Source organism: Gorilla gorilla, chromosome 2 (genome assembly GCF_029281585.2).
Source record: "Gorilla gorilla gorilla isolate KB3781 chromosome 2, NHGRI_mGorGor1-v2.1_pri, whole genome shotgun sequence".
Taxonomy (NCBI): Eukaryota; Metazoa; Chordata; class Mammalia; order Primates; family Hominidae; genus Gorilla; species Gorilla gorilla.
This window is the reverse complement of record NC_086017.1, coordinates 176,557,386-176,583,707: the sequence shown is the minus strand read 5'-3', so window position 1 is coordinate 176,583,707 and position 26,322 is coordinate 176,557,386. Positions and strand designations below refer to the sequence as shown.

The 26,322-nt window shown below is 34.8% G+C and overlaps 1 long non-coding RNA gene across 5 annotated transcripts in view; it reads right to left on the bottom strand.

The window, feature by feature from the left end:
- LOC129532269 (uncharacterized) overlaps positions 1-26,322 on the bottom strand; it is a 294,256-nt gene that overhangs the window by 20,985 nt on the left and 246,949 nt on the right. For 3 of the 5 annotated variants that reach the window (XR_008677928.2, XR_010132993.1, XR_008677930.2), the window contains one exon: positions 17,663-17,843. This is a non-coding gene — a long non-coding RNA (uncharacterized lncRNA). The remainder of the gene's footprint in view (positions 1-17,662; positions 17,844-26,322) is intronic. The other 2 variants (XR_008677931.2, XR_008677933.2) reach the window with 1 other exon arrangement.

Below are 26,322 nucleotides of genomic sequence, written 5' to 3'. Positions count from 1 at the left end.
TTTGTTCAATTCTATTTATTGGAAATGATGTTCTTTCATGACTAAAAAGTACTGGTGAGGTTGTGGAGAAAAGGGAACACTTATATACTTCTGGTGGAAATATCAATTAGTTCACACTGTAGAAAGCTTTTGGAGATTTCTCTAAGAACTTAGAACAAGATTACCATTTGAGCCAGTTATCCCATTATTGGGTTTATACCCAAAGGAATATAAATCATTCTACCATAAAGACACATGTATGCATATGTCCATCACAGCACTACCTGCTATTTCACAATAGCAAAGACATGGAATCAACTTGAATAACCGTCAATGGTAGGCTGGATAAAGAAAATGTGGTACATATATACCATGGAGTACTACACAGTAGTATAGGACAATGAGATCATGTCCTTTGCAGCAATATGGATGGAGCTAGAGGCCATTATCCTAAGCCAACTAACATAGGAACAGAAAACCAAATACTGCATGTTCTCACTTGTAAGTGGGAACTAAACACTGAGTGGAAACAGCAGACATTAAGGCCTACTTGAGAGTGGAGGTTGGGAGGAGGAGGAGGCTCAAGAAGCTACCTATCGAATACAATGCTTATTACTTGGGTGATGAGATAATCTGTACACCAAGCCCCTGTGACACACAGTTTGCCCATGTAACAAACCTCCACATATACCTTCAAATCTAAAATAAAAGTTAAAAAAAAGAAAAAGAAAATGGTGTTTTTAAATTTATTTCATTTTTATTTTTGTACTTGGTATGTGCATATACTTTTGATATTTGTGTGCTGAGCACTGAGCTTATGTTCAGTATTATTCCCAAACTCACTTCTTCATTTTAAAAATTTATTTGGAGATTTACTTCTATTTTCTGGCATATCATTATGCTGTCTGTAATGACACTTTTATTTCTTATTTTACAATATACATTACTTTTTCTTATTTGTGCTTTTATTATATTGGGTTGGACCTCCAGTAAGATGTTGAATAGAAGTGATGATAACATGTATAATTTTTTTCTTATTTTAAATAAAAATAATTCAACATCATACCATAAAGTATGAGGCTAGCTACATATCTATTGTATGTACTCAATATTACATTAAGAAAATATTCTTCAATTTCTGGTTTTCTAAATTCTTTTTCATGACTAAGTGTTTAATTTGTTAAGGGAGTTGTATATGTTGAAATCAAATGACTTAATATAGTACTAAAAAACACGGGTCATTTTTCAAATGTTAAACTAAACTTGTATTTAGCAGATAAACCCAAGTTGATTATGATATGCTCTTCTTCTTATATTTCATTGCATGTTTTGGTTAATATTTTATATTTTTGCATCTCTGTTCATGATTTAAATTGGCCTATAATTTTTACCAGTGATAACGCTCTTGACAGAATATGTTATCAAAATTTGTTCCTATTTTTCCTAGTCTTGGGAAGAGTCGTGTAATACCGGCATTAATTCTCCCCTACATATTTGATTGAATTCATTGGTCATATCATCTGAAAATGGAATTACTTCTATAGGAAAGTTTTAGATTTTATATTAAATTCTTCAATAAATATAGTAATATTTGATTATTTTATTTCATCTGTGTCAAAAGTAGCAAGCTGCATTTTTTCTAGGACTGTCCATTTCATCTAAATTTTTTAATGTGGAGTAAAATTTTTCATAATATTCTATTGGTGTCTTCTAAATTTTCGGTTTCTTATATTAGATAGCCTCCCTTCCTTTCCTTCCCTTTCTTCCTCCCTCCCTCCCTCCCTTCCTTCCTTCCCTCTCTCCCTCTTTCCCTCCCTCCCTCCTTCCTCCCTCCCTCCCTTCCTTCCTTCCTTCATTCCTTCCTTCCTCCCCTCCCTCCCTCTCTCCCTTCCTTCCCTCCCTCTCTCCCTCTCTCCCTCCGTCCCTCCCTCCCACCTTTCCTTGCTTCCTTCCCTCCTTCCTTCCTTCTTTCCTTCCTTCCTTTCCTCCCTCCTTTCCTCCCTCCTTCCCTCCCTCCTTCCCTCCTTCCTTCCTTCCCTCCCTCCCTCCCTCTCTCCCTCCCTCCCTCCTTCCTTCCTTCCTTCCTTCCATCCTTCCTCCCTTCCTTCAAGTTTTACAAGGCATTTATCAATTACAAAGACTGTCAAAGATACAATTCTAGGATTTGTTGATCACCTTTCTATTTTTGCATTCTTAAGCTGTAATCTTATATTATTTCCTTGCAGATAACTTCTTTTGTCTTAATTTGCTCCTTTTAAGGAAGCTTAGATCATTGATTTTCAAATGTTCTTTTCTAAGATATCAATTTAAGCCTACAAATTTTCTACAAATTTTCATTCTGGTTTTTCTTTTATTTATGGGTTATATACAAGTATCTCAGTTCTATATGTCTAGTGACTCATATGTGTATATATAGATATAGAGATAGAGATACAAAATTATGTGTTTATGTCTAGCAGAAATATACCATGATCAAAGAATAGTCTGAATATAATTTCAAATTTTATAAATGCCATTATGGAGTCTGAAGTTGCTGATCACAAACTAAAAATAAGTCAGTCAGGACAAATTTTTAGTTGAGTTCTTGAAATCTTTCATTAAAGTTGCACTTTTTTTTTCTGTTTCTATAACCATTAGTAAGGAGTGATAAACTTTCCACTATAATTATACATTTTTCTTTTACTTTTTTCAGTGCTGTCATGTTTCAAGGTTTTATTATTGGCTGCATTAAAAATTTGAAATTTTAAATATTCCTAGTTAATTATGTTTTTCCTTTAATGAAGTATATATTCTAATGTCTTGGTATGCATTCTGCATTAAAGTTTACTTTTTTAGCTATAGTTACACTAGTGTTCTTTGGGCTAATGTTTTCATGTTCTAACTTGTACTAGCTGTCTATTTCAATCTTTCTATGTTCTTTGATTTATCGTGTATCTTCTGTATACTTTTTCTAACTTAGTTTGAGAACTTTGTTTCTAATTGGACAACTTGGTCCAGTTAATGTAACGTAATCACCAATAAACTGAAATAAATTTACTATTGTACTATTTGATTTTTATGTTCCACTACCTCCTTTTTTGTCTGATTTCATATTAATTAAATATTTTTATATTATTTCATTTTCCCATTCCTTAGATTAGTGATAGAACCTCTTATTAACCTTTTAGTGGTTTCCCTATAAATTATAAATATGCATTGCTAATTTATCAATGTCAGTAGATAATGTTATCTGATACTTTTAAGCTTGTTTAAGATCAAACCTGGACGTTAATACTCTTCAAATGTGTTCAAGCTCCTCCTGTTCTTTGTGGTCTATTCTAATTCTATTTTTTAATTTTCACAAGGTATTTTTATTGTTTCATGTACTCAATACGTAACCATTTTCATTGCATCTAAAGTTTGCCTGTAACTCCAGATTTTTATTTTGAATAATTTTCCTGCTGATTGAAGAACATCATTTTGCATTTCCTTTATGACAGTACTGGTAAATATACATTTTTTACATTTTTCTTTTCTAATATTGTTTTTATTTCACCTTCATTGTAAGGTAATATTTTCTTTAAATAAAGTGTGTAGAGGGAAATTTATAGCACTAAATGCCCGCAAGAGAAAGCAGTAACGATCCAAAATTGACACCCTAACATCACAATTAAAAGAACTAGAGAAGCAAGAGCAAACACATTCAAAAGCTAGCAGAAGGCAAGAAATAACTAAGATCAGAGCAGAACTGAAGGAAATAGAGACACAAAAAACCCTTCAAAAAATCAATGAATCCAGGAACTGTTTTTTGGAAAAGATCAACAAAATTGATAGACCACTAGCAAGAATAATAAAGAAGAAAAGAGAGAAGAATCAAATAGACGCAATAAAAAATGATAAAGGATATATCACCACCGATAACACAGAAATAAACACTACCATCAGAGAGTACTATAAACACCTCTGTGCAAATAAACTAGAAAATCTAGAAGAAATGGATAAATTCCTGGGCAGATACACCCTCCCAAGACTAAACTAGGAAGAAGTTGAATCTCTTAATAGACAAATAACAGGCTCTGAAATTGAGGCAACAATTAATAGCTTACCAACCAAAAAAACTCCAGGACCAGATGGATTCACAGCCAAATTCTACCAGAGGTACAAAGAGGAGCTGGTACCATTCCTTCTGAAACTATTCCAATCAATAGAAAAAGAGGGAATCCTCCCTAACTCATTTTATGAGGCCAGCATCATCCTGATACCAAAGCCTGGCAGAGACACAACAGAAAAAGAGAATTTTAGACCAATATCCTTGATGAACATTGATGCAAAAATCCTCAGTAAAATACTGGCAAACCGAATCCAGCAGCACATCAAAAAGCTTATCCACCATGATCAAGTGGACTTCATCCCTGGGATGCAAGGCTGGTTCAACATACGAAAATCAATAAACGTAATCCAGCATATAAACAGAACCAAAGACAAAAACCACATGATTATCTCAATAGATGCAGAAAAGGCCTTTGACAAAATTCAACAACACTTCATGCTAAAAACTCAATAAATTAGGTATTGATGGGACGTAATTCACAATAATAAGAGCTATCTATGACAAACCCACAGCCAATATCATACTGAATGGACAAACCTGGAAGCCTTCCCTTTGAAAACTGGCACAAGACAGGGATGCCCTCTATCACCACTCCTATTCAACATAGTGTTGGAAGTTCTGGCCAGGGCAATAAGGCAGGAGAAGGAAATAAAGGGTATTCAATTAGGAAAAGAGGAAGTCAAATTATCCCTGTTTGCAGATGACATGATTGTATATCTAGAAAACCCCACCATCCCAGCCCAAAATTTCCTTAAGTTGATAAGCAACTTCAGCAACGTCTCAGGATACAAAATCAATGTACAAAAATCACAAGCATTCTTATACACCAATAACAGACAGAGAGCCAAATCATGAGTGAACTCCCATTCACAATTGCTTTAAAGAGAATAAAATACCTAGGAATCCAACTTACAAGGGATGTTAAGGACCTCTTCAAGGAGAACTACAAACCACTGCTCAATAAAATAAAAGAGGATACAAACAAATGGAAGAACATTCCATGCTCATGGGTAGGAAGAATCAATATCATGAAAATGGCCATACTGCCCATGGTAATTTATAGATTCAATGCCATCCCCATCAAGCTACCAATGACTTTCTTCACAGAATTGGAAAAAACTACTTTAAAGTTCATATGGAACCAAAGAAGAGCCCGCATCGCCAAGTCAATCCTAAGCCAAAAGAATAAAGCTGGAGGCATCACGGTACCTGACTTCAAACTATACTACAAGGCTACAGTAACCAAAACAGCATGGTACTGGTACCAAAACAGAGATATAGACCAAGGGAACAGAACAGAGCCCTCAGAAATAATGCCACATATCTACAACTATCTGATCTTTGACAAACCTGACAAAAACAAGCAATGGGGAAAGGATTCCCTATTTAATAAATGGTGCTGGGAAAACTGGCTAGCCATATGCAGAAAGCTGAAACTGGATCCCTTCCTTACACCTTATACAAAAATTAATTCAAGATGGATTGAAGACTTACATGTTAGACCTAAAACCATTAAAACCCTAGAAGAAAACCTAGGCATTACCATTCAGGACATAGGCATGGGCAAGGACTTCATTTCTAAAACACCAAAAGCAATGGCAACAAAAGCCAAAATTGACAAATGGGATCTAATTAAACTAAAGAGCTTCTGCACAGCAAAAGAAACTACCATCAGAGTGAACCGGCAACCTACAGAATGGGAGAAAATTTTTGCAACCTACTCATCTGACAAAGGGCTAATATCCAGAATCTACAATGAACTCAAACAAATTTACAAGAAAAAACAAACAACCCCATAAAAAGTGGGTGAAGGATATGAACAGACACTTCTCAAAAGAAGACATTTATGCAGCCAAAAGACACATGAAAAAATGCTCATCATCACTGGCCATCAGAGAAATGCAAATCAAAACCACAATGAGATACCATCTCAGACCAGTTAGAATGGCAATCATTAAAAAGTCAGGAAACAACAGGTGCTGGAGAGGATGTGGAGAAATAGGAACACTTTTACACTGTTGGTGGGACTGTAAACTAGTTCAACCATTGTGGAAGTCAGTGTGGCGATTCCTCAGGGATCTAGAACTAGAAATACCATTTGACCCAGCCATCCCATTAGTGGGTATATACCCAAAGGACTATAAATCATGCTGCTATAAAGACACATGCACATGTATGTTTATTGCAGCACTATTCACAATAGCAAAGACTTGGAACCAACCCAAATGTCCAACAATGATAGACTGGATTAAGAAAATGTGGCACATATACACTATGGAATACTATGCAGCCACAAAAAATGATGAGTTCATGTCCTTTGTAGCAACATGGATGAAGCTGGAAACCATCATTCTCAGCAAACTATCGCAAGGACAAAAAACCAAACACCGCATGTTCTCACTCATAGGTGGGAATTGAACAATGGGAACACATGGAATGGACACAGGAAGGGGAACATCACACTCTGGGGACTGTTGTGGTGTTGGGGGAGGCGGGAGGGTTAGCATTAGGAGATATACCTAATGCTAAATGACGAGTTAATGGGTGCAGCACACCAACATGGCGCACATATACATATGTAACAAACCTGCACGTTGTGCACATGTACCCTAAAACTTAAAGTATAATAATAATAAAATTAAAAAAAAGAGACTTATAGGTCCTATGTTACTCTCTTTCACGACTTCAAATATGTCACTTTATTGTCTACTGACTTGAATTACTTCTATGAAAAGTTAGTTCCAGGTTAATTGTTGCTCCTTTAAAACCAATCTGTATTGTTTCTCTAGCTGCTTTTTATTCTCTCTTTCTCTCTCTGTCTCTCTCTCTCTCTCCTTCCTCCCTCAGAATTTTCACTGTGTGAACCTAAGGGTGTGGGATTTTTTTCACTTTTTTTTTTTTTTTTTTGCATTCTCAAAGTCTCTGTGATTGGTTTTGTTTGTTGTGGTCAATTTTGGGAAATTTGCAGAAATTGTATCTCTAAATATTGCTTCTTCCTCATTTTTTCTTTCTTCTCTTACTGAGAATCAAATTACACATGTTTTTGATCTTCTAATTTTGTTCTTTTTGACTCTGAAATACTGCCCTCTGTTTAACATACTTCATCTCTTCTTGCTTCATTCTGGAAATTTTCTTGTGATCTATTTCGAATTAACTAAATCTTTCTTTAGCTGTGTCTATTTTATGGTTGAACCAATCTATTAAATTCCTCATTTAGTTTCTTATTTTTTTAAGTTCTAGAACATTCATTTAAAAAAAATTCTCGTGCTCTGCCAAATATTTCTGTCTTATCATCTATCTCCTTGAATATAACAAGCAAAGTTGTTTAAACTCTTAAACACAGTTAGAGATAACTAGAAATCTGGGATTATCTAATTTAGTTTTTGATTTGAAATAATTTAAAACTAGGCCTCAATGTGTGGGAGAGTTACACCACTTGTTGTTTAAAGTTTTCTTCCTAGACTTGAGGGAGTTTCAAAAGCTTTGCTCAGCTTCTCAAACACTGAGCTATGTTTTTAAGAATCAGCTTAAGCTATTTGAGAGAAATTAGCACAAAATAACAACCATATTTAGATTTCTACCTTTCAAATCTTGACCTTGCAATTTTTTCACAGCTTTGTTAGCTCTGCCATGCCTTCAGGCTATTTTTTTTTTAACTTTATCCAGCTTTTTAAGTTGTCTTCAATATGAATTTTGAATTTTGCCAAATTACCAAATTACTGGCATTTAAAAACTGCAAATCTGCATAATCTGTTTGTTTTTAATCTCTGAAGAATAATGACGGAAAATATATTTACAGGTCTTTATAATTTTCAAATGATACATTTCTAAATATTTTAAATACTCTGCAGAGCATGAATTGTTATACTCTTTAAAATTATAATACATGAGCACAAAAACATCTATGTCCATAGAATTGTGTCGTGTCATTTTTACACATATTCCTCTAACATTAAGTACCATTCTTGAACAAGCATGTCTCTTCCATCATTATCATCTTGACACATTGGACAGTGCCTTGTATATAGTAACTACTCAATACATCTTATAAATTTAAGGTATTTGATAGAAGTATAAGAATTATCATTAAAATCTTTAGTGGCTATTTTTAACTGGCTATTTTAACCCTAGCCTTTTTCAAAAATGCATATAAAAATATAATTAAATATAAATTATGTTTTTTAAATAAGTTCCAAGGCTTAAAAAAAATTTAACAACATCGTAAAAAACTCATACTGTAAATTGTTTATACTGAAAATATTTTATGCATGTATCCAAATGCACCAGTAAAAAAAATGGTTATTTATAATTATATACAGATAATACATATATTTAAATACTAAATAAATAAATGTAATAATTATTAATAATTTTCATCTCTCTGTGACTTTGTGAAGCTCCAGTAGTTACTCAAATTAGTGAAATAATCCAGTTTAAGGGTTTTCATATTCAGGTTCAGGGTCCCTTATAGCCTCAGGCATTGTTCTTCTTAAGATACTTGGTCTTTCTCTACTTTTCTTGGAGTTAGAAGCAAATAGCAATTATCTTTGGCAGCATATACAATGCTGCTGTGGTTTAGAGTGGAATAATCTCTGGTTGTGTTTTTTTGCATTTTGGTCACCAATACACTGTTTAACTCCCTCAAACTATGTTCAAGATGTTCTTAATGGTTTAGAACTACTAGATATAATTCTGTCTCTATTTGATGGATTGATAGAGTTCCTGTTTAGAGATATGTTTGTGCTCAGCTCCTTTTGTTTGTGTCTCTAGCCCTTTAAAAGAAAGATACTATTTACTCTTTTTCATTCAATATTTGGGATCCCTTCTTTCCTTTCTTTCCAAGCAGAGTTATTCATTACCCATCCACCTTCTATTCTTCTGTGTACAGTTCCACTCTTGTCTGAAGCTATTGTTTAAGCAGATAGTTGAATTTTTCTATCACTTACTTACATGTTAAGTGTTTGTTCATGCTTCCCAACCTGCAAGATGAGCACGGAAAGAAATGGCCTCGGAAAACAATGCTAAGAGGGTGAGGAAAATATGCAGAAAATGTGCAGATTAAAATTTAGAGATATAATACTGGTACATACATTATCCTATTTATATACCTAAAAGTCTGAAAAGAAAGAAAAAAGCCTTTGTTTTATGCCTACTATGTTCCAGACCACATAGAAAAGATGTTTATATTTAATAAGAATTATAATTTTTTAAGGCAGATGTTTATAGATGAGGAAACTAAACTTCAGAGTAGTTAAGTTGGTTTGCCAAATGTCACACAGTAAGACAAATTGTCAGAATTTAAACCCAGGTCCTGCTGGCTTCTAAACTAGGCCTGCAGATTTCTATTTCATGCTTATACTTATGTTGAAGATATAAAAATACACATATCTAAATCTATGTCTTGTCTCATTTTAGATTTTATATATGACTTCATTTGCACAGATTAAAGTCATTTTCCACTGGGCTAAATATCCAGAGCTGAAGAATTTTTATAGGCAATGAATTAATGTATATGAAAACTTAATGAATATTACATATTACAATTAGGTAGAACCTTCTTTCCTTATCCCATTTCCTCTGCAAAGGAGAAAAAGGAAGGACAAAAAAAATGCTTGATTCCCCTCCTGATTTACTGTAGCTGCCATTTAAAATGATTAGTTATACCAGAGTTACCAAGTTGCTGTATAGATATTATTTAAATTGGATTGTTGGACAAGCAGGAAGAGGAAGGCTAGTGTAGAGGAATGGGCTATTAAGAAATAATACTGATCATATTTATATTTTATAAACATTTGTTATTGGCCAGGCACTTTGCAGAGAGTTTTTCATGTATTACCGAATTAATAATTTTATTGATCGTTAAATCTTGACTTTAACCCTATGAAATAGTATATATTACCCTTTTTATAAGTGATAAAACAAAATGGAGAATGCCTAAGAATAAGTTTAGTATAGTGATTACTTATAGTGGTTTTTAAATTTAATTTGGCTACCTTTCCAATTTTTGCTGTTCAAGCTTTAGATCAATGCTTCCCAAACATTAGGCAGCAAAAAATCACCGGGAGATCTTGTTAAAATGCAAATTCTAATTTTGTAGGTGGAGGGGTTTGGATATGGTTTACTTGTCCCCACCAAAGCTCATATTGAAGTTTGGTCCCCATTGTGATGGTGTTGAGAGTTGGGGCCTAATGGCTGGTGTTTGGGCTATGGGGATGAATCCCTCATGGGTAGCTTGGTGCTATTTTCCTGGGAGTGAGTGATTCTGGCTCTCACGAGACAGGATTAGTTCTCACGAGAGTGAATTGTTAGAAAGCCAAGACACCTCTCAGGTTTTCCCCTCTTTTCATGTGCCTGCTTCTCATCTTATCTTCTCAGCCATATTTTGATGAGCACAAAAGCCCTCTCCAGAAGCCAAGCAGTCATCAGCATCATGCTTCTTGTCCAGCCAACAGAACTGCCAAACAAACCTCTTTTCTTTATCAATTACCTAGCCACAGATTCTGCTTTAAGCAACACAAGACAGTAGGTCTCAGGTGGCGTCAGAGATTCTTCACTCAAACAAGCTCCCACAAACCATCCTTTAAAATACAAGACTTTAGATCACTGCTTTTTCCATTAAGTCCAATCCTTAAAGCCCTTTATACTGATTTTACATTAGTTAAAAATGAAGCAGGTATTAATATTTAAATTCATTAAATAAATTTGGTAACCAGATACACATCTATTACTTGATAACTTAGACTGTGTAAGAATAGATAATTCTAAACTTTGTACTTTATGACTACGAATTAGGGTTCATGTCCTATCAATGTATCCAGAAACAGGCTCATCTTTTCTGGCTTTATACAAATGCTTTACACAAATTGTCCCTGTCCCATTACCACTTAGACACTGCTCCATGAACTATTGAGTTTGCTCTAGCCTTAAATTAGTTTTTTATAATCATACATTTAGTGGCTTTAAACGCTACAAATTTATTATTTTAGAATTCCATGGGTCAGAACTCCGGTGGGCTCTAAGAGAGGTTCTGTTTTCTTGCTTGTTCAGGTTGTTGGCAGGATGTTCCATCCAGTGGATAGAACTGAGGTCTCTATTGCTGCGGTTGTCAGCTGAGAGCCGTTACTAGCTCCTGGAGATTGCTTGCACTCTTCAGCTCATGGCACCCTTCCTCTATCTTCAAAGCCAGCAACAGCTAATGGAATCTCTCTCATGCTTGAAGTATTTCCTGCCTCTTCTGTCACATCTCTCTGACTCTCTCTTGCACTCACCAGAAATAATTTATTTCTAAGTGTGTATATGAGTAGATTGGGCCTATTTCAATAATTTAGGATAACTTATCCATTTCAAAGTCTGTAATCTTCATCTGATATGCAGAATCCCTTTTTACAAAGAAAATTCATATTCAGGTTTTCAGAATTCCCAGGATTATGACATGCACCTATTTGGGGGACTATTATTCTAACACACAAGCCTGTTGTGTGGGATAGGTTTGTTTTAGCTAGATTTATTAGCTAAAATGAGAAAAACTAAGTGAAACAGAAGAAGAATGTATTAAAGCTTCTAAGATATCCCTCAGAAATTCTAGGAGGGCCAGAAAACTGGTTTTAGAGATTATGCAGCCAGAAGTAATATCTAAGCCAACCACCAAACTATTCACAGGCTTGATTCCAGTACAGGCATTGCAAACCATGAATATGGGACCCTAAGCGCAGCCCTTCCGCAACAGTTGTTTCTCAGTCTCAGTGTCTATGCCAACCTCTGCCATATTTACTAGGTATGAATTCCTCAAAAAGCCTGCTTCTTCTTGTTTTGCCCTGCTGAACACTGAAATATTGTGGAGGTACATTTCACTGGGGAAAACAAATAAATATCTGTCTCTTAGCCACCAAGGAGGTGACGAATTGAATTTTGGATTTTTCTTTAGTATCAATTTTGCCAAATATAGGGAAAAAAGAATTTTTAAAAAGTTCTGATCTATAAGTATGACTCTACAACCTATATAATCTTTGGATTTAAATAAAGCTCTAAGAAGGCTAGTCCTCACCTGGCTGTTCCTCGCCTTCAACACAAAAGAATGCTTCTCCAAGCCTCCCAAAAGGCCTAGGGAGTCCACCCACACTACGTTAGTTAATATAGTAACATTCATGGTTGTATTTTGAAAAGATGGTGACATTTAAAGACTCAATAACTCATAGAATCATAAAAGTAAAGCCTCAAGTATTTCTTAAGAGTTCTCACAAATCTGCAGCAGGGACAATTTAGTTTTTTTTGTTTATATTCATGGAATTTTATACCAACTCAAGGTGTCTTTCTCTAGTCATAGGGCTCTGGAGCCTGGATTAAATGACCCTAACAATAGCCTGTGTTGTATACATTATGTTTAGCTTACAAATCCCATTAATACAGTACTTTTTGCTCATGTCTACTATCTAGAAATTACTATGAACAATAGTGCACTGTCTGTCATATAGTTGGAGGATTGGTTCCAAGACGCTACATAAAAACAAAATTGGTGCATACTCAAATCCCGCAGCCCTGCCTGTGGAATATATGCACACTAAAATTTGGCCCTATGTATAGGCAGGTTTGCCTACCACAGAGGTTTTATTTGTTTGGTTGAAAAAAAAACTGAGTATAAGTGGACCTATGTAGTTTAATTCTGTGTTGTTCAAGGGTGATCTATCTATTTATTACTATCTTTATTTTACTGTAGAATAATCACTGGATTAATTGTTTAAATTGGGAAGACCTTGATCTGAATTCTCTGTCTCATTTTCTGCATCTCTCAGATTGGGATGCTAGCATTTATCTCATGGAATTTTTTTCAAAATTAAAAGGGATAAAACGTGTATCACTTGGTTGCTATTAATACAATGTAAATTTAGAACCAAAAGTGGATTTAGTAATATTTAAAATAATTTCTTAACAGTGACCCAATTGGTCAACTGATGATTCAGATTTTGAAATGGAAAAGCCTAATGTCTGCTCACATTTAATCCAAGATTTTTCATTTAGAACAAGACAGACATTTCTATCTAGAGTTGAGGTTACAAACTATGGGAAGGAAAAAGAAGGTTTTCCTGGAAAATCTAATTTTTCCTCTGAGAATTAAATCAGTGGCCCTAGCCATGAACTTTCTAGAATCATATGTAATATAAACTATAACCTAAAGGCATTTCCATAAATAGCAAACCATGAAATCATGCCACAAGAATGACCGACTGATGTGGTCAAGCTATTCATCTTACACATAGTTTATTCAATAGCAATGTTTGAGTTCACTGGGAAATATATCCATGAATTTGATGCTTGTATCCTGCCGCATCCAAATTCAGATTAGTCTCTGCACACGAAGTCAGCAGTTTGGCTTGAATCCCCTTTCCTCCCAGTTACTAGCTATGGGCCTATGCATTCATTTTATTAATAAGCAATTCCTTATTGAGGGACTGTACACCATGTAAGATAGGTGCTAGGGCTCTAGTTCACATGACAGACACCATTCCCGTCTTCACAGAACTTTTAATCATGGTAATAGTAGTTGCTGAATGACAGCCATTAAACAACCAATTACAAAATTATTTCATTAAAGTTTGAATGAGAGCTATTGAAAAAATATTTATATTTTTCACACCAAATCAATTCCTAACTGCAAAATTTTGAAAATAAGATTGACTTGAAAGAAATTTACGTCCTATGCCACTCATTGTAAAAAAAAAAATAAAGTACACATTGTATTAAGTTTAGAGATGGTTAAATGATGCCAAGTAAAAGAGGTTACTTTCTAGCATTTTGCTAGTGAGGCCTTTTATTAAACATCACTTGTAATTTGAATGTTGCTTCTTTCAATTTCTTATAATTAGTTAGAATTTATTCCAAGCCACATCATCATATAATCTAAAATAATAACTTCATTGACAATGTGCAGTAATAATTGCTGTGTGGTTATCAACAGTGATCTATGATGATTGGGCTGATAGTGTTAATGCTGGTCTTTTAAAGTCAGTGCAACAATATTAATATATTCCAAAAGAGTACCAGCCAATTAAACCTTCAGTGAATTTTATCCTAGTTTGGTTGCCCTGCATTCCACTATGTTTTAATTTCTCAATTGTTAATAAATATAACTTCATCTTGTTGATCTATAGCACCTGTCATCAAATAGCACTGTAATTTGTGATGCCAGAGTTTAGCATCTTAAATAAATGTCTTTAGGATGACCATCTCAATAACTAAATACAAAATGTTTTTTGCAGGAATGAAATACTACTTACACTCCATCTGGAGTACTTTCATCAACTCTAATCTATCTTATTGCTTATAAAAATAATCATTATACCATGACTTTTTCCTTAAGTAAGTTATCTGAAAACTTTTTTGTCATATTTTCAGTCTTTATCACTTGTTGAGAAATTTTAGTAAGTCCCTGAATCAGAGAATCTCCTTCTTTCAAATTAAGTTGCCATTACAAAATTTAATCATTCATGTTATCACTCGTAGTGATTCAACACATTAAAACTATAGCTCTCTGGCACTAACACCAAGAATCGTATGTTTCCCTTTAACACTATAGCATCTTCTTTTGAAGCTGTTACAATATTCCTGGAAATGGTTTAGCTTGTCTATGTGATACATTTTCATTAAAAATATCTCATTTAGAATAAGTCATAGTGATTCAACTGAAGTCTGCAAAATATATTAACATACATAATCAATAAGCATTAATATTATGTTTAATACAGAGTGTTTCACTCAATATATTGACCTCACTTTGCTGACAAAAATATTCTGTTGATATTACAGAAAATGTTCACTATTATTTAATGTCACTTAAATATTTTGCATAATGCAAGATGTTAAACAAACCTTTATTTTAAAGGAAAGTAACACTTGGCTTTTGTGATTTTCTTAAACATTCAAAATGAAATGCTCTGACTTTAGAAAAAAATGTCCCTACCACTTCTATTTGACAGCATAGCCATGTTTGAAAAATGATAGAAGTTTCAGCGAGGTCCAAAAGAACAGAATTAGCTTCATAAGGACATGTTGGGAAAGTATTTTTTCCATCATGATATTGCACAAAGCAAATACACATACTTATTAAGTCATTGAAACAGACATGAAAGAAAAGACCGTTAAAAGAACTATCTGTCATAGTAGTTATTAATGATGAAATTTTAGATGGGATTCTGTCCAATTAGTTTCTGTGACTCTCAAGTTCTGCATAAATTTGATAAAATTTGCTTGTTTGCATCGTGATTTTTCTGAGGCTTTCTTTCCTGGGCAAATCTCCAGATTGGCAAGCTCAAGCGGATATTAAAATAGCCTTTCCATATATCACCCACACTTGTCCTGCTTGGGGACGGATTGACGTTTGAGCTTTGAGGGTTGTAACTAAGCTGCTTTTCTCTGCAGAAAAGTTCATTTTACTTCAGCTGTTGCAGATACCTCCCTTACCTCCCACTAATTCAGTGTTTTCCAATTGTGTCAGCCTGCTTCCAACAGCTCAAGCACACCATTTGAGGTTCACAGTAAAAGAATGCCGTGAAGAGCAACTTTTCCAAACTCATTCTTCACTCTTGACATGTTACATAACTTTCCTACATGGATAAAGTATAATAATATATTTATTTTTCTTTCAGTTCAGATAGGGAACTGTTAGACTGGCCAACCTGATGTTTGTTTCTAATATTTAAACATTTAATTTATTCTTATTAATGAGGTTTAATCTTTATAATCTAACTTGTAAAATAATTTAAAAATTCTTGAATGATCTCAATCAATCCATGTATTTTGTTTCTTTTCTAAGAGCAAAGCTTTCTAAAAAAGCATAGAGAAGGTAGAAGAGGATCTCAAATAGAAATTAAAAGTAGGAATCTAAAATCTGGCAGCACCTATCACATACAAAATGCAACTTAATATATTTCTTTGGGCCTGATTAGTACTAGTAGCACACCACTAATGAGGTCTAGATTATAGACTCGTAGAACGTTGGAACAGACCTAGAGAGAATCTATAAACTGATCTAGGTCAAAATTCCTACCTCTTCACTTTCAAGAAGAGGAAAATGATTCTTGTAGAGTTAAATGACTTGACTAAAGCCAAATAACTACTTACAGAGCAGAAATTAAACCCAAGGCCTCCTAACTTCTGTGTCATTGCAATTTTTCCTAAGAATAATAAGTATAGCTTATGTAATCCTTTATTAACAGTGAAAGCAGCCCCACATACATGTCCTTTGACAGTGGATCAAGATCATCATCTTCATATTAAATAGCAAGCTTTATTACTCACACACTGATTAAGGGAAGGACTAAAGCACATGGTTTTCCACTTCCTCACTAGGTTACACCCAATAATTTTTCAATGTTTTATTTCATAGCCAAAACAAGAAAAGTGGTAAAATAGTATTTAGTTCATATAAGTTTCCGGCAAATATGTATGAAAATGGTTTAAATGTATATTCAAATGCTTTAAACAGTAGTTTCTGTGTTGATAATATGTTTGCTCTAGAGAAGAATATCGTGGTTGATAAGGCCATTTTGTGAGCCAGGACAACTGAGTTCAGACACCACAGTTTAATCATATGTTAATGAAAATAGGTTAATGAAAGTACTGACCTCACAGGGATATTTGATAAAATGTGTTAATATGGCTATGTTGATATTGTTATCAACCACCATTATTATTTTTTTTCAAAGATTTGTAGTAATAAACTGTTTTAAAAACAATGGCTACATTGTGTTCACTATAATCTGTTCTCTATGAAGGATACATTCTTTTAATAAAATATTTACTGGCAAATTGCACCTGAGGCATTTTTTGAGTTGAATTTAGAACCATAAGCAATAAGATTTCAACATTAAAAATGTATGGTATATAAATGACTTTATACTAAGCTACAACTAAAAATAATTGCTGATCAAGGTGTTAAAACTTAAAAATGTAAAGTAAAAAGTTTTCTCCTATATGTCCCCTATTGCTTACTGACTTCATATTCTCCTTCAGTTTACTTGTATGGAAAAAAAAGTATATTGGACAAGATAGTCTCTGAGAAATTTCCAGTACTAAAGCTTTAATTGCATTTCTTGATTTTATGTCTCATTTTCAAAGGAAGCTTTTGCACTCTCAGAAATAGGTAACAAAGCAAATGTTTGCTAAAAAGTAAGTATTTCAGCCTTAAGTAATAGATAAATTTAAGTAATAGATAGATTTAAGTGTTTCAGGTTTAAGTAATAGATAGATTATCTTATGGATTTTTCTAAATATTAGGTTTCCAAAAAGAACACAGCGGTAATTTAGTATATAGAATAGCTTTGTTGAAAGTGAATGATAGGGTACCTGTATAAAAATTCAGTGAAATTAGAATCCTGAAAATTATTTTAGACAGATACATTTAGACAGTAAATATGGGGTTAAATCACAGGAAACGTTTCATAAGAAACAACGTTTACTTTAAGACCAATATTTTCTGGAGTTTTCATTTATGTTATAGAAGCTATTTCTCACCTCACTAGTTGGAATTCTCCAGAGAAACAGAACCAGTAGGATGTATATACAGAGAGAGACTTATTTATTAGAAAGGAATTGGCTTACATGGTTGTGGAAGCTGAAAAGTTCCAAGATCTGTAGTCAGTAAGCTGGAGTTCCGGAAGAGTCAATGCTGTAGTTCCAGTCTGACTCCAAAGGCCTAAGAACCAGTAGAGTTGATAATGTGAGTTTTAGTTCAGGGACCAGCAGGCTTGAGAGCCGGGAAAAGCTGATGTTTAGTTTGAGTCTGAAGGCAGAAAAAAAAAAGGCACATGTCCCAGTTCAAAGGTAGTCAGGCAGGAGGACTTCCCCCCTTACTCATGAAAAGGTCAGCATTTTTGTTCTAGTAAGGCCTTCAACTGATTGGATGAGCCCCACCCACATTGTTGGATCGGGAGAGGTGGCAAACTACTTTACTCAGTCTACAAAAATGTTCATTTCATCCAGAAACAACCTCACAGAAACATCCGGATTAATATTCATCCAAATGCTTCCGTGTGCTATGGCCCAGTCAAGTTGAGACATAAAATTAACTATCACACTCACCTTCCTAAAAGTGACTGGGTGTTAGACTGGTTCACCCTTTCCCTCCCTCCACCTTGCAACCCACGGTTAATCACAAACGAGGGTGTTGAAGGTGAACAACAGCCCCGCTTCCTGATGTCAGGGGATGACAGACTGTCTTGTCATTTGTGGTCCAAGTTCACAGGGGATCAGAACGAACTTAGTCTTCACCTGAAAGCACATCTTGTGCAGCTCCTTCTCCTTCTCCACCTTGCTTCCCTCACTCCCTTACTTGTTTCTCCTGAGAACACTATCTTAATAAATCAATAGCATAAAATTTCCTATTGGAGGTCAGCTTCTAGGGAACCAGATGTAAATAATAGCTTTGCAGCCTTTGGAAAAACTGTGGGAGAAGCCCAAGGAGGTAAAAAGTACTTACACTTTTTTCAACCTCTCCTCAACAAATCTTCAGTTATCTATTTTTATAATTTAAACCTTAATTTTATAGGAATATATGAGTTTTACATATATATAGAGTAATGCACATCAAAGTATATAGCAATTCTTATATAAATTAACATTCAATATTTTTGTTATAGTTTGTAGTTATATTTAGCCTCTATACTTTGTCTATATGGTTTTTAAAAGTGGAAGGTCTTTATACAACATTTAAAATGTAAGGAAATGTAAATAAGCATCCAATGGAGAATCAAGGAGTGAGACTGGATCTATGAGGGAAAGAAATATAATATTCCTGATATTCTTTAAAATTGCCACTCAAAGTAGAATCTTCCAAGACTAAAGTCAACAGATATTTCCCATCTCTCCTGTCTTCTGCTGTATCATTGTTAACTCATGTGGCCTCTCATCTATGATGAGATCTGGTTATGAATCAGAATAGTACGCTCATAGACATGCCCATGCTCATGGACATGCCTCTTGTATCTGTTATCTGCTTTGTTTCCTTTTTTCTTTTTGCTAAAGTAACTTTTTTCAAACCATGTCCTCAGTTGGTTAATATTTCATAACTAAGACCCTTCAGTGGGTTGACCATTATGTATGGACTTTGATTGCCTTTCTTCTGTATTTTTGCAATAAGCTAATTATCACTGCATGCAGCTTGGGCTTATTGGCTATACAATCATTAGAATAATATATTATAGTTAAATACTCTAACAATGTAATTATAGATGCACATAGATAGAAGATAGTATTTACAAAATGTGAATTATAGATCATTGAAAGAAATACATACTGTCTAATTCTGAATGTAGAGAAATGTAAACCAGACAACTTAACCATATCTATGTATCCCATGATAGGTCTAAGGGTGTCTTGCACTACCTTATAATGAACCGGATAAAAAGTAGGTTAGCGTTCCCTTTTTTCTTTTCCTATTTTCATTTTATTTAATAAAAATTGCACGAACACTTAACTTATCCATTTACCCCCTTATAGTTGAAACAATCTAAAATAGTGGAAGAACCATGAATTACAGAAACCAGTAATGACAACCATTAATTCAGAAGAGTTAGCTAAATATAAGATAAAATCCTTGGCCATTACAACTCTGAGTGTGATCCACGAACGGTAATTTCTCAAGATGCCCTATAGGGGAGAAACTTTTTTCATGTTCAAACAGATGAGGGAAACACTGTTTATTATAACTACAATTTTAGAAGTCACGCTTCGCATTGGTATGTTAAATATTATAAGCTGTTCTCATTTAAACCTAAGCAAAGCTAATCTAAATGAGAAACAAACAATAACAACAAAATTCTGCTTAATGTTATTTAACAAACCATTACAAACAATGGACCTTGGATATTATTTGTAATTAACACTTATTTACAAGAGCTTGAGTTCTGTGTATCATATTTGGGTAATAAAAGTTAATGTATTAGATAAGAAAACAAAATTATTGAGGAGTTAGAGCATGGTTACTCATTTTTAAACAAAAGGATAAACAAATAATCAGTAGTAGAATCTCCTTAATTTAAAGAACTAACTTAATAAACAGAGCCTATTCTCAGATAGTTTTAATGCTAGAAAAAGGCAATTCATGAAGCCATAAAGATTCTGTTTTCACTACATATTTATCAATAAGTATTGAGTATTTCATATAGTGTACTATTTTCATAAACTATTTTCATGAAACAAGGTAATGAATGCTATTTATGGCTCCTGGATAATTATTTAAAATCATGAAAAGTTTTCAATTAACAGTAAATTCTGATGCTTAAAAATACCTGCTTTATGAAAAAGAAGTTGGTAGAAGATCAAGATGAAATCACATTTTTTTAATTAATTATGTAATCATGGAAAATTTACTTAACCTTGGACAATCTGTTAAAAGATATCAATCACACTTTCTTTATTCATCTCTAGAATTATTGTCAGGATCAAATAAAATATAAGAAAGCATACTGAAAAGCATCACAAAACATGGTATAATTGAAGAGATTTAAATTGTGGCTTTTACTAGGAAGTATCTTAAATTCTGTTAATACTAGTATTCACCTAGAAAACAAAATTTACTTATTCAAAATTTATTTATTGACTGGAGTGCCAAGTATGTGCCAGTACCTGTTCTAAAAGCTTTCCATATATAATTCAGCAAAAAAGACAAATCTGTAGAATTCTTATCTTGCTGGATACCACAATATAATGCCTTTGCTTTTTCTGGCTGGTCATAAATTTTATCATGCTTTTTGCCAACTCCAAAATAAGAGAAAGTTTGCCAGAGGGATCTTAGTTGGTGAATATATTAGTCTTTTGTAACTAATTGCTGTAAAATTATTCTTATATCAGAGTCGTGGGAACCAGAGCAGCTTCATCTTGAATAGAGGCTGGGTAAAATGAGGCTGAGATCTGCTGGGTTGCATTCCCAGAAGGATGAGCATTCCTAGTGACAAGATATTTAAGATATTTCCAGTTAAGGGAATAGATGAATAATGTCTGCTAAACAGACCCAGAACTTAACAAAGCCAGGAAGTGTCCTGATATCCCACATCTAAAGGACAAAAACATTCTTTTTTTTTTTTTTTTGGAGTTGGAGTCTCGCTCTGTCGCCCAGGTTGGAGTGCAGTGGCGCGATCTCTGCTCACTGCAAGCTCCCCGTCCCGGGTTCACCCCATTCTCCTGACTCAGCCTCCTGAGTAGCAGGGACTACAGGCGCACGCCACCAGGCCCGGCTAATATTTTTGTATTTTTAGTAGAGACGGGGTTTCACCGCGTTAGCCAGGACGGTCTCGATCTCCTGACCTCGTGATCTGCCCACCTCGGCCTCCCAAAGTGCTGGGATTACAGGCGTGAGCCACCACGCCCAGCCGACAAAAACATTCTTAGTTTAATAATGAGTTTCTTGCCAAAGTCAACAGTTACACAAAGCTTAATAATCTTTTGTCAGGAGTCCTTGTACTGGAGCCCATTTCCCCCCATGATTTTTTGCCTTTATTTTATTTTAATTTTATTTTTATTTTCGTTCAGTTGTTGTAGGGGAATAAGGTGGTGTTTCATTGCATGGAAAAGTTCTTTAGTGGCGATTTCTGAAATTTTGGTGCACCCATCACCTGAGCAGCGTACTCTGTACCCAATGTGTAGTCTTTTGTTTTTCACCACCTGCCAATCTTCTCTCCAAGTCCCCAAAGTTCATTATGTAACTCTTATGCCTTTGCATCCTCATAGCTTAGCTCCCACTTTTAAGTGAGAACATAAAATATTTGGTTTTCCATTCCTGAGTTACTTCACTTAGAATAATGGTCTCTAACATCCCGGTTGCTGCAAATGCCATTATTTTGTTCCTTTTCATGGCTGAGCAGTATTCCATGGCAGATATATATATATGTATATATATATATAATATCACATTTTCTTTATCTACTTGCTTGTTGATGGGCATTGAGGCTTGTTACATATTTTTGCAATTGCAAATTGTCCTGCTATAAATGTGTGTACAAGTGTCTTTTTCATATAATGACTTCTTTTCCTCTGAGTAGATACCCAGTACTGGGATTGCTGGATCAAATGGTAGTTCTACTTTTAAATGGTTGTATTAATTTATATTCTCACCAGCAGTGTATAAATGTTCCTTTTTTTTTTTTTAACCACATAATGCCAACATCTATTTTTTTTGACCTTTTACCAACGGCCATTCTTGCAGGAGAAAGGTGGTATCCTATTGTAGTTTTAATTTGGATCTCCCTGACGATTAGTGATGTTGAGCATTTTTTCATGTGTTTGTTGGCTGTTTGTATATATTCTTTTGAGAACTGTCTAATCATGTCCTTTGCTCACTTTTGGATGGGATTATTTGTTTTTTTCTTGCTGATTTCTTTGAGTTTCTTGTAGTTTCTGGATATTAGTCCTTTGCCGAATGCATAGTTTGCAAATATGTTCTCCCACTTTGTAGGCAGCCTGCTTAGTCTGCTGATTATTTCTTTGGCTTTAATTAGGTCCCATCTACTCATTTTTTTATATGCTGTATTTGCTTTTGGATTCTTGGTCATGAATTATTTGCCTAAACCAATGTCTAGAAGGTTTTGATCCATCTTGTGTTGATTTTTGTATAAGGTAAGAGATGAGGACCCAGCTTACTTCTTCTCCAGGTAGCTTGCCAATTATAACAGCACAATTTGCTGAGTAGGGTGTCCTTTCCCCACCGCAAGTTTTTGTTTGCTTTTCGAAGACCAGTTGACTGCAAATATTTGGCTTTATTTCTGGGTTCTCTATTCTGTTCAATTGGTCTATGTGTCTATTTTTATACCAGAGCCATGCTATTTTGGTGACTATGGCCTTGTAGTATAGTTTGAAGTAGTGTAATGTGATGCCTCCAGATTTGTTCTTTTTATTTAATCTTGCTTTGTCTATGTAGTCTCTTTTACAGTTCCACATCACTTTTAGGATTGTGTTTTCTAGTTCTGTGAAGAATTGACATGGCAGTGGGACAGGGATGTGCTGGATAGAAAAATGTGGGGTCTCTGGCGACGGCTCCACTCTCAGGCTTGTGCCCATGGAACTAAGTGAGAGCAGGCACTCCTGTTTTTGCACCCAAATGTTGCATTTTCCAAGACCACTCTGGCATGCCATGCCCCCCATTCTGTGCCCATAGAAACCTGAGACCCTAGTGGGCAAAGACACAAGCAGCTGGACATCAAAAGGAGCAGAAGAGCACACTGACAGACACCAGTAGACACTGGCAGGCCATTGAGGGAGAATGACGTGGAATTTGGTCGGGGACAGTCAGAGGAGAGTCTGGCCACTGGGCAGCTTGATTCAGAGGAAAACCACCTTCCCACTCCATCCCCCTTCTGGCTCCCAGTCCACCTTGCTGAGAGCTACCTCCACCACTCAATAGAATCTTGGACCCATCCTCCAAGCCCATGTGTGATCTGATTTTTCTGTGATACTAGGTCAAGAACCCGGGATACAGAAAGTCCTCTGTCCTTGACATAAGGTAGAGGGTCTAATTGAGCTGATTAACACAAGCCACAAGATGACAAACCTGACAAAGCACACTGTAATACACACTCACTGGGGCTTTGAGAGCTCTAACACTCACCCTATACGTTGCTGTGGGGTCAGAGCCCCAAAATGCACCCCACAACCTGCCCCTGTCTGCATGCTCCCCCTAGGGGGTTTGAGCAGTGGGGCACCAAAGAAGCGAGCCACACCCCTATCACACACCCTAGGAGGGGGATAAGGGAACTCCTCCCATTTCAGAATGATGGTGGTATTTTCATGGGAAATGCATTGAATGTATAGTTTTTGGCAGTATGATCATTTTCACAATATTGATTCTACCCATCCATGAGCATGGGATGTGTTTCCATTTGATTGTGTCATTGATGATTTCTTTCAGCAGTGTTTTGTAGTTTTCCTTTTAGAGATCATCCATCTTTCATCTTTCATTGGTTAGTTATATCCCTAAGTATTTTATTTTATTTTTTTTCACAGCTGTTGTAAAAGGAATTGAGTTCTTGGTTTGATTCTCAGCTTGCTCACCCTTGGTGTATAGCAGCACTACTGATTTGTGTACATTGATTTTCAATCCTGAAACTTTACTGAATTCCTTTTTCCTCTCCATGAGCTTTCTGGACGAGTCTTTAGGGTTTTCTAGTTATACAATCATATCATTGGCAAACTGCGACAATTTGACTTCCTCTTTATCAATTTGGTTGCCTTTTATTTCTTTCCCTTGCCTAATTGCTCTAGCTAGGAATTCTAGTACTATAATGAATAGAGGTGGTGAAAGTGGCCATCCTTGTCTTGTTCTAGTTCTTGGTTCTTTCAACTTTTCCCAATTCAGTATAATGTTGGCTGTGGGTTTGTCATAGATAGCTTTTGTTATCTTGAGATATGTTCCTTCTATGTCACTTTTGCTGAGTATTTTAATCATAAAGTGATGCTGAATTTTGTCAAATGCTTTTTCTGCATCTATTGAGATGATCATATTATTTTTGTTTTGAATTCTGTGTATGTGATGTATCACATCCATTGACTTGTGTATGTTAAATTATCCCTGAATCCCTGGTATAAAACCAACTTGATCATGTGGATTATCTTTTTAATATGCTGTTGAATTCAATTAACTAGTATTTTGCTGAGGATTTTTGCATCTATGTTCACCAGGGATATTGATCTGTAGTTTCTTTTTTGTTTGTTTGTTATATCTTTTCCTGGTTTAGGTATTAGGGTGATACTGGCTTCATAGAATGCTTTAGGGAGGATTCCCTTTTTCTCTCTCTTTCGAAGTAGTTTCAGTAAGATTGGCACCAATTCTTCTTTGAATGCCTGATAGAATTCAGCTGTGAATCCATCTGGTCCTGAACTTTATTTGTTTGCCTTTTTAAATTACTGTTTCAATTATACTACTTGTTATTTGTCAGTTAAGAGTTTCTATTTCTTCCTGATTTAATCTGGGAGGGTTATATATTTCCAGGAAATTATCCATATCCTCTAGATTTTTTGAGTTTGTGTGCAAAAATGTGTTCATAGTAACCTTGAAAGATCTTTTGTAGTTTTTTTTTTTTTTTTTTTGTATTTCTGTGAGGTACTGTTCTATTTGTCATGTCAGTTGTTGCCTGAATACCTTGGGTTTTTTTCGTTGTGTTGTTTTATAGGCCCTGTGAGATTTATACATTAAACAGTTTCTATTTTGGTGTATTTTAAGATTTTGTTTCAAGACTAGAACTCTTTATCATTTCTTTAGTGTGGCCTTGGTAGTAGCATTTGTTTGTCTGAAAAAATACTTTATCTTTTCTTCATTTTTTGAAGCTCAGTTTTGCTAGATACAAAATTATTGGTTGACAATTATTTTGTTTCAGGAGGGCTAAAGACAGGACCCAATACTTTCTGGCTTGTAGAGTTTCTGTTGAGAAATCTGCTGATAATCTAATATGTTTTCCTTTATAGGTTACCTGGTGCTTTTGTCTCACAGCTCTTAAGATTTTTTTCCCTTTTCTTGACTTTAGGTAACCTGACGACTATTTGCCTGGGTGATGATCTTTTTGGGATGAGTTTCCCAAATGTTCTTTGAGCTTCTTGTATTTGGATGTCTAGATCTCCAGCAAGGCCAGGGAACTTTTCCTCAATTATTCCCTCAAATATGTTTTCCAAAATTTTAGGTTTCTCTTCTTCCTCAGGAAAACCAATTATTCTTAGGTTTAACATAATTCCAAATTCCTTAGAGGCTTTGTTCATTTTCTTTTTTTTTTTTATCTCTCTGTAATTATGTTAATTTGAAAGCCTTGTCTTCAAGCTCTGTCTTCTACTTGTTCGATGCTATTTTTGAAGGTTTCCAGTCATTTTTTATGTCTCTTAAGTGTGTCTTTCATCTCCACAGTTGTGATTATTTTTCTTTCTAATATTTATTTCTCTGAAGAATTTCTCATCCATATTCTGTATTTGTTTTTTATTGTTTTGTTGGTTTTCACCTTTATGTGGTATCTCTTTGAGTAGCTTAATATCAATCTTCTGAATTATTTATCTGGCAATTCAAAGCTTTATTTTTGTTTTGGATTCTTTGCTGTGGTCTTTCTGGGGTGTTATAGAAACTTGTTTTGGCATATTACCAGAATTACCTTTTGATTCCTTCTCATTTGGGTAGACTATTTCAGTGGAAAGGTCTGGAACTTAAGGGCTGCTGTTCAGATTCTTTTGTCCCACAGGTGGTCTCTTGTTGTGGTGCATGCCTCCTTCCACTAGAGATGGGGCTTCCTGTG